Below are 14,839 nucleotides of genomic sequence, written 5' to 3' on the forward strand. Positions count from 1 at the left end.
TGATGCTTGCCTTGTGACCTAGAATGTGATCTATTCTAGAGAATGTTCCATGCACTTTGGAGAAGAAGGTATACTGTGCTTTTTTGGGGTGCATTAGTCTATAGATATCTATGAGGTCAAGTTGGTTTATTGCGTGATTTAATTTTTCAGTATCTCTGTTGAGTTTTTTTCTGGTAGTTCTGTCTTTTCTTAAGAGGGGTGTATTGAAGTCTCCCAGCACTATAGTACTGTTGTCTATTTCCTTTTTCAGTTTTGTTAATGTTTGTTTTATGTATTTTGCTGGTCTTTCATTTGGTGCATAGATATTTATTCTTGTTATGTCCTCTTGTTCTATTGACCCTTTCAGCATTATGTAGTGACCTTCCTTGTCCTCTGTGATGGTTTTTCCACTGATATTTATTTTATCAGAGATTAATATGGCTACTCCTGCTTTTTTCTGATTGCCATTTGCTTGGTATATTTTCCCCCACCCTTTTATTTTTAGCCTGCCTTTATCTTCATTTTTTTCAGGTGTGTCTCTTGTAGACAACATATTGATGGATTTTGGTTTTTTATTGAATCTGCTCCTCTCTTTCTCTTCAGTGGTGCATTTAAACCATTCACGTTCAGTGTGACTATTGTTTTATTGCTATCATTGTGTTGAGTTCTTTTTGGTGTTGTTGAGTTCTGAATTCTTCATTCTTCTCTTTGGCCCTCTTTGCCCAGACTAACAAAGAAGACAGTGGATTTGGGGTTTTCTTTGGTTTTTTTGTTTGTTTGTTTTTTGGGTTTTTTAATTTTAAAATTATCATTTCTCTTTTTATTGCTATAGAGAGTGAGTACTTAACCCAGGTTTTCAAATCCTGTTCTCCCCCAGAGACTGAAAAGATATACTTTCTCTGGAGAGAATTGTTATAATTTATGGTCCAAATAGGAACCTGCACATAGCTGACCCTCCTGCAGGTTTCCATAGGCAATGAATGGCCAGGAGGTGAATGCCCATTTTCCTCCCTCTGGAGAAAGGAGCGGCTGTATTTCTCAGTGATGACCACTTCCCTTTGATCGAGAAAGTGACCTTGGGAATCATTTTCACTCTTTTTTTTTAAAGACTCATTTTCTCACATTTCAATTAAAATCTTTACTTTTTTTTTTTTTAATTTTTGTGTGAGTGTACCATCAAATCAGATCTGACTGGTACAGGAGGAGATTGTCCCTCCTTCCCCGGCAGAGCATCTGGTGGATTTGAACTGTGTGCCTCTGGTATTGTAGTTGCAGGTCCTTGCCACTAAGCCACCAGAGCTCCCCTCATTTTCACTCTTAAACCTTGCTCACTAGTCAACACCCAATGAGTTGAGAGTTTGATTCAAGATTTCTGAGTTTCTTAGTTTCCATCCAACTGAGAACTACAAAGACCTCTGGTCTCCTGATCCTGGAACTTCCTATTCTGAACTGCTGTGGTCCTGCTTTCTAGACCTTTTCAAAGAATAAGAGACAATCCCAGATCCGTAGCTAGGCTCATTTTTGGATTTTTCATTCTCTCTCCCACTCCAATTATCCTGGCCCTTCTAAGGATGATCATGGGAGCCTTTCTCAGACAGATCATAGGAGGTAACATAGAGTTTCTGAAAGTTCTGACTCATTCTCCCAGACCCCCCAAAGACACACGTGACTCGCCACCCTGTATCTGCAAGTGAGGTCACCCTGAGGTGCTGGGCCCGAGACTTCTACCCAGCTGAGATCACCTTGACCTGGCAGAAGGATGGGGAGGACCAGACCCAGGACATGGAGCTTGTGGAGACCAGACCTACAGGAGTTGGAGGCTTCCAGAAGTGGGCAGCCATGGTGGTGTCCTCTGGAGAGGAGCAAAGATACACATGTCGTGTGCAGCATGAGGGTCTGCCAGAGCCCCTCACACTGAGATGGGGTAAGGAAGGGAATGGAGATGAAGATTTTCCTTAGGGAAAGTTGAAGCCCACTACAGATGTCAGAGCTCCTCACCTGCCATTTCTTCCCAGAACCATCTTCTCAGCCCAACTCCTACAACATGGGACTTATCATTGGCCTGATTATCCTTGGAGTTGTGGTCCTTGGAGGTGTGATTGGAGTTGTGATCTGGAGAAGAAAGGGTGCAGGTATGGATCACGATGACATTTAAGTTTTCATGTCCCATGGTGGGGGGTTCAAATCTCAAGAAGGATATTTCCCAACTCCTGTCTTCAAATGAGAAGCACCATCCATTAATGTGCTCACCCAATCTGGGGTCCTGTGTGCTAACAATTAATCGTTTGTAACTTACATGTAAAAATGAAAGAGAATGATAATGGAGACCTGATTCCCTTCTGAGTACAGACTGATAGATGATTGAGACAGTCCTTTCACATTCTTCCTGTGCTTACCTATCCTAACCTGCTCTGTAGTCATCATTCTGGAAACTTCCCCAAAGCCCAGGACTACCCAGCATTGTTAGAACTTTGCGGTGCTACTTTCCCCCAGTCTCTCAGAAAATGCTTCCTTCCCACAGGTGGAAAAGGTGGGCACTATGCTCAAGCATCCAGTAAGTATCAAAGGAGGGAGGTTGATATGTATTGTGAGACTGTAGACAGGAGCCAAGAGAGATGTCACCTCACTCCAATTATCTATTCTGTGGTCTCTGACCTGATGCTGTTTTTGTTCTTCTCCAGGCAGTGATGATTCTCAGCACTCTGGTGAATCTCTCTCAGTTAGGAAAAGTGACACCCAGTGGGATCTGGTGTGTAGGAGGGGAGTTGAGACAGAGGAGTGATGACTATGTTTTGCGGATTCATGTTTTTTAATATTGTGAGGTTGTGTTGTGCTGTTCAGAATGCCAACACTTGTATTAACTGATCTCCATTTGTTCATGATTCTATTCTTTCGTAGCATGAAACCCTGCCGTGAAATGCTGCCATGAAACGCTGCCATGAAACCCCAAGGAACCCAACATTTCTACACAACCTTTTTATGATTCAAGAAATTCTGAATCTCTTTCTACAGCTGGTTTCTAAATATGGCATCATTCATAACAAAATATGTAGATATGGTGGAACTAATCCACTCTTCCCACGAAAACACCCTGCCCATGCTAACCTGTGCCACTCCTCGGAAAGGTGAGATAGGAATATCTGCTTTCCTGAAATTGTAATTTACTATTACTTGGTGCTATGTTTTTTCATTTCTCTATTAAAAATGAGAATCTAAACAATAATTTTTTATTAAAATTTTTGCCAAGATTAGAATTTTATGGTTTACAACTGTAATATGAAAATTTAAGAGAGGAAGTAAATTAAAATATGTGAATCCATATGTCTGCTGTGTCTATTACATTTGAGGGCATGAGGAGGCTGAATATGGCTGGGGTCTGTGTTCTTTCAGTACTGAAGACTGCCTTTTTTTAATCTTCAAAATTTTTATTGCTAGGCACTGAGGGAGGTAATCAATATCCAACTGATACAAGCCCAAATGAAAAAAATACAAACAAACCCACAAAAAAACAACTGACCGAGCTGTGATGAAGAAGGGAGGAAGCAATGTAATGTTTCTCTGCATCTTCATAAGGATGACCCAAAACATACTTATAGTAAGTGTACTATAGTGTCCCCTGTAGCATATCTGTATATCTAACCGAAGCTCCAAGCTTTAAAAAGGCACATTGAAATAAGCTCAATTCATAGTGTTCTCAGGTAGAAGACACGCACATGACTTACAGGCAGGGTTGGTGTCTCTATGAAACAGAACTTTTTCCCTGGCAACAGAACCGTCTTTAATCGCTCATTCATTTTCTTTGGAGGGTTTGCTTTTCTGAATCAACCACACTTCATTATTTCTATTAAGCAATTTAAAAGGACTATTGTAGTTTGTAGTGTAGTAAACTTTTTCATCAAAAACTTTTCCTTCTTCCCTCAGAATGTTTGCTAATGTCAAAAGCTGTTCTTGATTCTTTTGGGCACTGGAAAAGCCATTGGAAGACCCCACAAACACAGTCATCTCAGCTTGTCTTCAATAAAGACATCTGACTCCGCAGGCTTCGGCGGATCACATTGCTGTTCGGAGGGGATGTACAGGGAGATAGTAATGGTTGACTCACTGAATGGGCCTGAGCCTGCCTGCAGGTAGCTTGTCACAGGAGCTGTCATCTTTATTTTCATCTCTTTCATGTTTTTGCCTTCGATGTAGCTATGGAGCTTTGTAAAGCCAGTCTGAATGACTGAGTCCCAGTCTATTGATTCCAAGGCCGTGCTGACCCACTTGGACGGACCTTAGTGACGGATCTCTTAACTTCCGGGCTGGGGACCTGTGCCCTCTGGGACACTCCAGCCCGGAGTCTCCAGGGCCTTTCAAGCCGTGCCCTCGGCCGCCTCCGCATTGGTCTCACCTCGGCCATGGGTGGCGTGGACACTCGGAGGAAACAGCCTTGAGCTGCGCGGCCTGGAGCCACCCATGTGTGTGTTCCTGTGCACCGCCCCAGCCGCCCAGGCTCGAGTCCCCGCCCGTCCTCCGAAGACTGCCTTTTGATGGGATCATTTGTCTGGATCATCTTGTCCTTTAATTCGAACCTTGTCCCACTAAGATTTGTGTCTGCATAGACTCGGACTTTCCCTGGGCCTTGCCTAGAGCTGTAGACAGCAAGGATTTATGCAGCAGGGTCAGCCTGGTCTCAGGCCTAAATCATGTACCTGTTCATAATTATTTATGGGATTCTTTTATGTATTTGGTTCTTGTAGAGAATTATACCTGTTCTTGTATATGAATTCTGGTCTTAATCTTCCTGAGGGTCACTGGGGTCTGACAGCTGCAGAAGTCAGGTTGCCTATCATTGTTCCCACAAGACCCAGGGAAAGTCTTTCACACAGTAATCTCTGCTAATGAGAAAAGAATTTTTAGAGTCATCCATACCTGTCCTCTTTCTGGCCTGTGGATCAGTCTTTTCATCTTTTCCTTAAGCATTTTTGGAGAAGTGAAATAAAATAGTGATTCAACTTAAATTTCTCTTTTAATCTCCCCACCCCACCCAGGCCCTTAGTATTATAGGCCTAGTTCTATCTCAGATTTGGACTTGTGGAATGATAATAAAGAGATCATACACTAGTAGTTGTTCGATGCTATCCATTAGCCCATGATCATTCTTTCATGAAATTGCATACTGTCCTGTATAGATGGTGGGCATCAGGGAATGAACTGGATGAGGGAGGAGGCAACCTCGCATGGTCAATGACCACGTTGCTAAATCAGTACACATTTTTCAGTTCTTATGTGCAATTTATGATATGGCTGATTACACCTTCCTTTTTTTTTTTTTAAACATTATCTTAACTCAAAATCTGAGAGGACACTTATCTTTCTACTACTCTGGCCTTTCTGTCTAAGTCTGCCATAGGATTCTTTCCCCAAGACAGTTGGGGTATCATCAGGGATTTATCTTTAGTCTCTATGCAGCCCGTCACTTCACCACAAACTGGCTCACAAGGCTCAATTTAGTAAACACACCTCTATTCTCCCACCCCCGTATAATACATAATCTCTACCCTAGAATGTTATTTGTCAATAGTGAAAGTTGGGGAATTACACACTAAAATCATAACTTTTGGTTTCTGTGGAGAACCTACAAGGTCTGGGAAGATGGAGACTATTTTGCCATGGACACACAGAGCCTCTCCTACACTTCCAAACTATTGCTTTTATATTCCATTTTGATATAGCGACAGTACAAAACAAGGTAGACCTGCACACAGGATTTCCAAGCCTTGATTCATTACAGAAAAGATTTAACCCATTACAGAAAAGACAGATTTCACTCAGAGAGTGGCTAGTGGATTTGAATAATGGGATTTTTATTGTTATAATTGTTGTTACCAGCCAAACACCTAATACACTGTACTTAGAAAGACCCTTACTTTGTTACAAGACAACCATTATTCCCCAGGTTCTCCTAAACACCTAAGACAAGGATAACTTGTCGTTTTCATTCTGCTGATTCAGCTTTCTTTCCTTTTTTCAAATATCCAACCTTTTTTCTTGCTTCATAATACTGAAACACATATAAGTAAGCAACTCCTTACTTGCTTTATAAGATTTTCCCTTTTATAAGTAGAAGTGTTTTCTTCTTTCTACCAAGCTTTTTAAAAAGTAAAACACTCTTAAGGTAGGAAGACAATTAACATGCTTAAGGAGAATAAATGCTGCTCCTTGCAGTGAAGTGTTATTAAGTTAATTATTACTCTAATCCCTCCACAAGCATACAGCTCAAACCTTGCTCTATCCTTTGCCAACTTCCTGATCTATAACTCCAAAACTTATTTTTGTCATCGCTGTGCCAATCTTCTTACTGAGAATCTTCTAATTTCTAAACTTCTACTTATACCAGCATGATGTCTTTTCAAAACAGAGGCACATTCTGATAAAATACTCAGAATATTTTTGAGATAAAGTTAAATTATTCTTGCCTCTGAGGAGCATCCTAGTTTAACTTTGTCCAAGACAAATTTAAGTGTTCTTTTTCCAGTCCATGGTATATTCAATACTCCTTGGGAAGCCATAATACAAAGACATCAATTCTTAGTTGTTGTCCACTGGTACATAGAGAAAGTTAGATGAGAAGAACAGGGAAGATTAAGGCAGGTTATGAACACATTGAAGACTGCAGCCCAGAGCCAAGCATCTCTGTAAATTTTACTGAGAATTTCCAGGAAGTAAATCACAAAGAAAATTCTTTCCTAATAAAGCTATATTTTTCTCTGTTGACAACCTTATGCTTATCTCAGGGGGAAAATGGTTTACAAGCACAAGCTCTTACTACTTCCTCTTCAGGGGTGAGGGTTGGGAGAGGCTGGTGGCTTTTTATCTCTAAGAGCACTCATTCCTTTTGATATGTATCAAGAGGAATTCCAGCTTGTATTTGGGCATCCTTCCATTTCTGCTTAAGCCTTTGGTTCAGCAATTGGTTTAACATTTGGTTTAAAATTTGGCTTTCAACACTTACTCAGTGTTCCTTACTTATTACCCAACCTCCAAATAAGCAAGAAGTCAGGTGCTCAGTGTACCTAAAACTGACATCTTTGCTCTTTAGTGCATTAAAGTGGTCGTTGAAAGCAAATTTCCCAAATGCAATACATCTTTTCATTTCTTGTCTGCTGCTACCATGTACATTGAGTGTGCACTTAATTGAAATAAAATCCTTGACAACTTCAATGACAAGTTAATTGCTAGACTAGTGGTCTGACACTAGATTTTTATCTGGAATATTTTAGGTACTAATAACTAACAACTTTCCAAGTATTCTTTTAACAATTTATTCCAAGGCCCAGCTTTGTCTACTTCTGTTAGTACAAATATGGGAATGATATTTTGGAATGATGACTCAAAATATCTTCATCTCCTCTGTCTCTTTTAACATTAATAAAACTCCAGGTTGATAAAACTTCAGAGTATCTATATATGCATTAAAATTTTGTTACTTTTTTGTTTTAATATATTTGTACCTCAAGAAAATATGATCAATCTCCTTCCATAAAATGTAAATCTCCTAAAAAACCCATTGGAGGGTCAGCTATGAATCAGTTCCAAATTGATGCCAATGAGATTTCTATATTCTTAGTTTGTATTTGTACAATTTTTTTTGAGAAGAATATCCATATTATCAGTTTCTACAAGATCCATGCCAAGGACTAATGATTATGATTCTAGGTTAGACATTATGCATCCTATATCTAGACGATGAAACCAAGTTTCCTGCTGAAAATGGAAATGAAAAATAACCTAGTTCCAGGTTGCTGTTCCAACAGAGAGACAGGTGAACTCCTGAGGCTATGGCCCTTAGTCATCCTTTGAACCTGAAACAAAACTCACCCCTGTGACTCAGGGTTCAGCCAAATAATAAACAGGCCTATAAGGTGAACACCACAAGAAAGATATTCCCAGCATCAAAGAAAAATGAAAAATGCCAACAAATAAAGCCCAGAGAAAAGTAACAGTTAGGATAGAACAATTCATAAAGTGAGAGCTGTAGGGAAAGGTGTGATTACATTGTGTTGATGTTGTTATGGGCTGCCAATTGGCATGCAACTCATAGTGACCCTATGCACAACTGCTCTAAACTCTGCTCCGTCCTGAACCAACTTTACTCTGACACATTTACCACCATTACCTTAGTCACTGAGTGAATCTATCTTAGCCAGGGTCCTCCCATCCTGTGCTGTTCCTCTACCCTCCCAAGCATAATGTTCCTTTCCAAGGACCTATCCCTCCTTGCAACATGTCCAAAGTATGTCAGATGAAGCTTCAGAATCCTTGCCTCCAAAAAGCAGCCTGGTTTCACCCTCTCCATGATGAAACTGTTGGTTCTCCTGGCAGTCCATGATATATTCAATACTCGTCTCCAGCACCACAGCTCAAAGACATCAATTCTCCTTCTATCATCCCTAGTCATTGTCCAGTCTTCTGATGCATGGCACATACTTTGTGAATACCATGACCAGGATCAGGCACAGTTTAGTCTCTAGATTGATATAATTGCTCTTTAATACTCAGGAGAGGCCCTTGACAGCAGATTTTCTCAACGAAATGCCTCTGGATTTCCTGGCTCCTGGTAGCAAAAAGTGTTGATTGTGGAGACAAGCAAACTAAAGGTATTAACAATCTCCATCTCTTCATTGTTAATCATGATACTGCTAATTGGCCCAGTGGTGAGAATCTTTGTTTTCTAGATGTTGAGCTTCAACCCATATTGAGAGGTGCAGTCCTTGAACTTCTGCAGCAAATGCTTCAGGTGGAGGTATTTTACATCAATGGTAGAATGGAAACCGATTTTCTTTGTAAACTTTCCCCAAAATCACAAAGAAAAGAAAAATAGCCTAGTTGGTTTCATGAAATATTTCAAAATTGAAAACATATATTATTAAAGACATTAGATACAGTATGGAAGCATTCTTGATAATCATAAAAAACATCAAACAAGCCAACTGCCCACTAATAACTGAATACATAAACAAAGTGTAATATGCAGTGGAGTTCATCCAACTCTGAGAAAAAATAAAGCACTGATACAATGATGCAACATGGAAGATCCTTGTAAACACATCTTAAATGAAAGCTTCTGGTCACAAAGAGTGCACACATTGCTTCCATCTATATCAAATGCCAAGAAGAGGCACATTAGCAGACAGAGAAAGAGTTGTGGAGTACCGGACTTAAAAGGAAATGACCTTTAATGGATATTAATAATAGGGGATATTATTTATGGGGCAAAGGTATTAAAATGTTTCAAATTAATTATGGTGACAGCTGCATAACTCTGTGATTATACTAAAAATAGTTTACTAACAAGAGTTATTATCCTGAAGTAAACCTAAATAAATTTTAAAAACATCAAAATATTTTTTTAAGGATAACAACACATTTAGTTTTATTATGGTCAAATCATAACCCTTTTTTAACTGCTGCAAAATGCATCTACAATTTCTCTTTACATCCACTTTGAAAAATCTCCTTTTACATGACAATAATTCCTTTCTTTTCAAACTGGAATACTCTCAAATTCTTCCTCAAAAATATAAAGTCCATTCCAGTAAATGGCAACAATACATAAAATTACAGTAAACTAGACATTTGAAGGACAACCAAGAAGCCTTCCCTACAGTTTATAAGAAAGAATCTAGATATTATTTAAGAAAAAAATCTCCATTGTCATGAACACCAATTTAGGATTTAAGCCCTAGGATAAGCTGAATATAAAAAAAAAATCTAATAGTGTATTAACATTGTTTCACTCATGTGCCATACTGACAGTGAAAATAAAAATTTGGTCTAAATATACAAGAATCTCAAGCATCAATGTACAGCCTTAATTCGTCCCCATGATAAGATATGTAAAAGCTTAAGAATCAAACAAAACCAAATGTACAGACTTCAAAACCATCTAAACTAAAGGCATTCACTATTTTTAGCTAAGATTATTTGGAACACTGACAAGCGATTGCTTACATACAATAATGTGAAATAAAATTGTTGAAAAATAAAACATTAGTGCAACAATCCTGAAGCTACACCTTAGAAACAGCAGATTATCAATTAATATTGCCAGTTAATTTGTTTCAACCACTTTGAGCCTAAGTTCTAAAGTCTAAAATTTAGTTATCTTTCTCTAGGCTGAGAGTTTCCTATCACATCAGGATCCATGTGTATTAACTATTACATCTGCCGAATCAATTGCTTAAGACCTCACCCGCTCTGTTAAGTCTGGGAAATTTTCATGCATAAGGTTACTGCCTTAGCTGACTTAAAATTGCCCCTATACAATGGTATAGATCAACCCTAAGTAAAGCCTTTTAAAAAACAAAGTTTGAAAAATGGGTTAGAGAAGACAAATACAAAATCTGTTTTTAGAGCTAACAATTCAGGAATTCTTTCAATTATGAAATCTTGTAGAAGTTATTTTTCTTTCTTAAATCCTGGTGATGAAAATATCCCTTATGCCAGACCTGCCATTTTCTATTTTCATTATCACTGTCTTGTGAGTCATCATCTGCTCCGTCTACGTCTCACAAATCTACATCCTCATTGCCACACATATTGTTCATCATCTCAGAGAAATGGTCAAAATTTGGCATGTCTTCATCTGAATCATCCTCCCAGTTTTTCCTATTACTGAAGTTCATACTAAGCCAATTGCACTTTACTCTTTCTTTTGTTAACCTTGACCATGACTGAACAGATTCACCTTTTTGTAAACAACGTAAGAGGGGTCTGCCCATTCTTTATGATTGGAACCATTTGGATCAATACAATGAAAAAGATAAATTTCATTTACATGTTTAAAATGATCACTTCCTCCAAGGCAAGTGAAGGTTAAGTTTTGATTTCTGAAAATTTACATTAACATCTTTACTGTCTTTAACACATAATTCAATAAAGACATGTTCCCTTTGATTGAATCATTTTGCAGAAGCGGGCTGCACTGTGAAAACACAGGGGGACAGGAAAATGGGTAGGCAGGCCTCTCCAGCAGCAGTTGCTGGGGAATTGATAAAAAATGTCAAAATATTACAAAGCATCTCTTCAGATCAAAATTATATGAAATTAGAACAGTAACAGGAAGAACTAGTGAAATAATCAACTAAAGGAAAACTGAAGAATGACTTGCTTCAAAAAATAGCATGTACTAGAAGAAAATTTTAAATTAAATAGAAAATTCATAGAAATGAATCAAAATGAAAACCTAATATAGCTAAATCTTTGAGACACAGCTTAGAAGTAGCCAGAGTTTAAATTTAAAACAGTACACAAGTACACCAGAAAAGAAGTAAGAACCATAAGTAATTAATACCTGCCCAACCCTACACAACCAATAGAATGATTCAACAAAGTGGCTAAGTAGAAGATAAAAATAGGAAAATCTGTGAAATTTCTCTGTACAAATAAATAGGATTACGAAAAGGATAGTGGGAGAAACAAAACCATTTTTCATACCTACTCTCCTCTTGGCACCAGTAGCCAGGAAGTCAAAAAATGTATTGTGATGGGAAAGTAGGCTGTTAGGGACCTCTCCAGGGTACTGAAGAGCAATGGTGACACTCTGGAGACTAAAGTGCTATGGTCTTTGCAATCACTTGTTATGCATGATAGAGTTGGACAATGACCAGGGAGAATAGAAGGAGAATTGATGCCTTTGAGCTGTGGTGCTGGAGAAGAGTATTGAATGTACCATGGACTGCCAAGAAAACAAACAGATTTATCCAGGAGAGGGTTAAAGCAGGTTGCTCCTTGGAGGCAATGATTCTGGGGCTTCGTTTGACATACATTGGACATGTTGTAAGGAGGGAGAGGTCCTTGGAGAGGGACATCATGTTTGGGAGGGTGGAGGAATGGCATAAGAGGGGAAGACCCTCTATGAGGTGGATTGATTCAGTAACTGGGGTAATCAGTATGGGTGTGTCAGAGTCAGTGCAATTGGCACAGGATAGAACAGGGTTTAGGGCTGTTGTACATAGTGTCGCTATGAGTCACAAATGACTCAATGGCACATAACAACAACAACATGAATAACCAGTCTGAACCCAGTCCTCACCTGTGTCATCCTTCCAATCTCAGACAAGCCTGAGTCCATTGTCTGAGGGTCTTCCTCCTTTTCTTCATCCCTCCACCTTGCCAAGTATGATGTCCCTCTCCAAGAAATAATCTCTTCTAGCAACATGCCCAAAGCATGTGAGATGACGCTTCATGATCTTTGCATAGACTTCTGGAATTTCACATCTGCTTCTACCTCCACTCTTGTTTCATTTTGTTATTGGTTGAAGTGTGTACCAAAAAACTACATAGTCTCAATCAAATAAAAAATTGGAAAAGAGAAACACATTTTAATAGTTTTCAAAATAACTTTGAATGCTCACATTTGGTACTCCACTTCAACTTCAAAAGTAATAGTTTTATAAAGTTTAATTACAATCATAAGCCCTATTATTGAATATTATACCTTCTGTTTAGTGAAATCCAGAATTATTTTTTTATATTAAAGGAGTCTTTCACTAATATATGTTATTGTTGTTGTTGTTATGTGCCGTCGAGTTGCCTGCGACTCATAGCAACCCTATGTACAACAGCCCTAAACTCCGCTCTGTCCTGTGCCAATCGCACTGTCTCCAACATTCCCATCCCAATTATCCCAGTCACTAATATATACAATGTAAAATTCATAGATATTTTTTCATATTGAAAGACTTTTCTTTATTATGCATGATGTTTTTATTCTTGTTTTGAGTAATACATTACTTCACTGAAGGGAACTGATTCATTTTTTTAATTATTATTAAATTTTATTAGTTTTAGTGAACATTTACAGAGATTTTGGTTTTCATTCATTCATTGTTGCACTGTGTTCTCTACCCTCCTCCCCAGTTCGTTCTTCTTCGCCCCCGCCCAAATGTCTGTTTTAATTGTCCAATTGCCACAGTGCTTGTCAAAGCCAGTTCTGATTAATCTCCTTTGTCAGTGTGCCCTTTGCCATTCCCTATCTCTTCTCCCTGAGAGAGACTGCACCCAGATTTATAAGGAAAAGGGGATGGCTCATTCTCTTAGCTACTTCCTGCTGAAAAGGGACGCTGTAGGTTTTAGGGTGAAGATCTTCTCTCACTACTCTAAAGGGCCCCTTTGGCAGTAGGAAACACATAGACTATTATGGAGATTGATTTTGGAATTTAGATTCACTGTTATCAATTGTGCTTAGCCGTACATGTTCATATCCTTGAAGATGTATCATGGAAGTGTTGCAGCCTAGAAGACACAAATTTAACTAACAAGTTAAAAGTACATGAGTCAAAAATTAAAAAGCAATAATATTCCGAGTAGAGGTTCTAATAGTGGCACAAATCAAGTTACAGAGGGAAGGTGGTTCTTACGATAAAAGACCTATAGACTAGCACTTTGTCTATTATAGTGTAGAGGTTAGGAACCACAAGATGTAGAGGCTCAGCTATGTCATTTATGGTTCTTAAGTCCTGGAGCAAATTCCATCTACCACTGGGTTGTTTTATAACTTGTAAGTTCAAATGCAAGGTAGAGGTAAAGTAAGGAACTGCTTATGAGGTTTTCCATCCATTCCAACAACTAAGAAATAGTGAGAAGAGTTGGGACCTCAGAAGGCTTTTAGGACCAACAAGTAGGCTCTGTGTCCAGGAGAAAATGAATATACTTACCAGTAATGTTAATGCTCACCCATAGCTCTTCTGGGAGGGTCTAAATCACTGAAGTGTGGAACTGATTCTTTATTTTCTTGAAATAACTGACTTATTACTAGCTGTTCATTTTCAGCCTCCAAATAGCAAGTATTCTACCAGGAAAAAAAAGATATTCCACTTAAAAAGACAGACTTTTAATGTATACTGAAGTGTAACTTTAACTGAAGGTGACTTAGTCTATAGAGGACGGCACTGCTAACCAAAGGCTGGGCTTTTCTGTCGATTCCATTCATGAACAGCTTCTTGGGAGAAAAATCGACAGCTTTCTATCTTGCGACGAATAGTAGCCATCAACAACTAAGTTAGACTTTATATGAGAGCACAAATGAGTAGTTCATGGTAGCAAATCTTCCAATGTTAACGTATTTCATTATAATATATCAAAAAGTCACATTTGGTAGTATTGCCACTATCTAATAAGAAAAGTTCATAAATTTTAGAAAGCTATTGAACTTGCAGAAGATACAAGTTTTCTTTTATACCAATCTCTCAAGAGGTTACACTTTATCATTGGCAACAGTACTGACTGTTGGTTTTCTTGAAATCACTCACTAATTGTTAATTTCATTTTCAAAGTGTTAAATACCCAGTAAAATGATATTTCATTAAAGAATTAAACTAGCTAATCTTATTCATACTTTGTTTGATGAAATTCTTCATCAGCCAATTCCTTCCTGTACAGGAGGAAGACTCATCAACAATCTGTGATACGCAGATGACACAAGCCTGCTTGCTGAAACTGATAAGGACCTGAAGGACTTGCTGCAGAAGGTCAAGGACTGCAACCTTTAATGTGGATTGAAGCTCAACATCAAGAAAACAAAGATTCTTAATACTGGGCTCATTGGCAGCCTTAGCTAGATGGTGAAGAGATTGAGATTGTTAACAGCTTTAGTTCACTTGGCTTCACAAACACCATTCCTGCTACCAGCAGCCAGGAAATCAAAACATGAATTGCATTGGGAAAGTCTACTGTCAGGGACATCTCCAGATTACTGAAGAGCAAGGACTTCAGCCTGGAGACTAAGGTGTGCCTGGTCCAGGCCATAGTCTGCCCTATTACTTGCTATGCCTCAGAAAGCAGGACAGTGACAAGGGATGATAGGAAGAGAGTTGAT

General features: G+C 38.6%; 3 pseudogenes; 1 reads left to right on the top strand and 2 right to left on the bottom strand.

The window, feature by feature from the left end:
* Positions 1 to 2,761, top strand: part of LOC102851548 — a 7,274-nt pseudogene extending 4,513 nt beyond the window's left edge.
* A 1,004-nt stretch (positions 2,762 to 3,765) lies between these two features.
* Positions 3,766 to 4,436, bottom strand: LOC102851964 (annotated as a pseudogene).
* Positions 4,437 to 10,400: 5,964 nt separating this feature from the next.
* LOC102852373 lies at positions 10,401 to 14,012 on the bottom strand (annotated as a pseudogene).
* Between the last annotated feature and the right edge of the window lie 827 nt (positions 14,013 to 14,839).

Source organism: Elephantulus edwardii, unplaced genomic scaffold (assembly GCF_000299155.1).
Source record: "Elephantulus edwardii isolate Elephantulus edwardi_28Jun2011 unplaced genomic scaffold, EleEdw1.0 scaffold00070, whole genome shotgun sequence".
NCBI classification, from domain to species: Eukaryota; Metazoa; Chordata; class Mammalia; order Macroscelidea; family Macroscelididae; genus Elephantulus; species Elephantulus edwardii.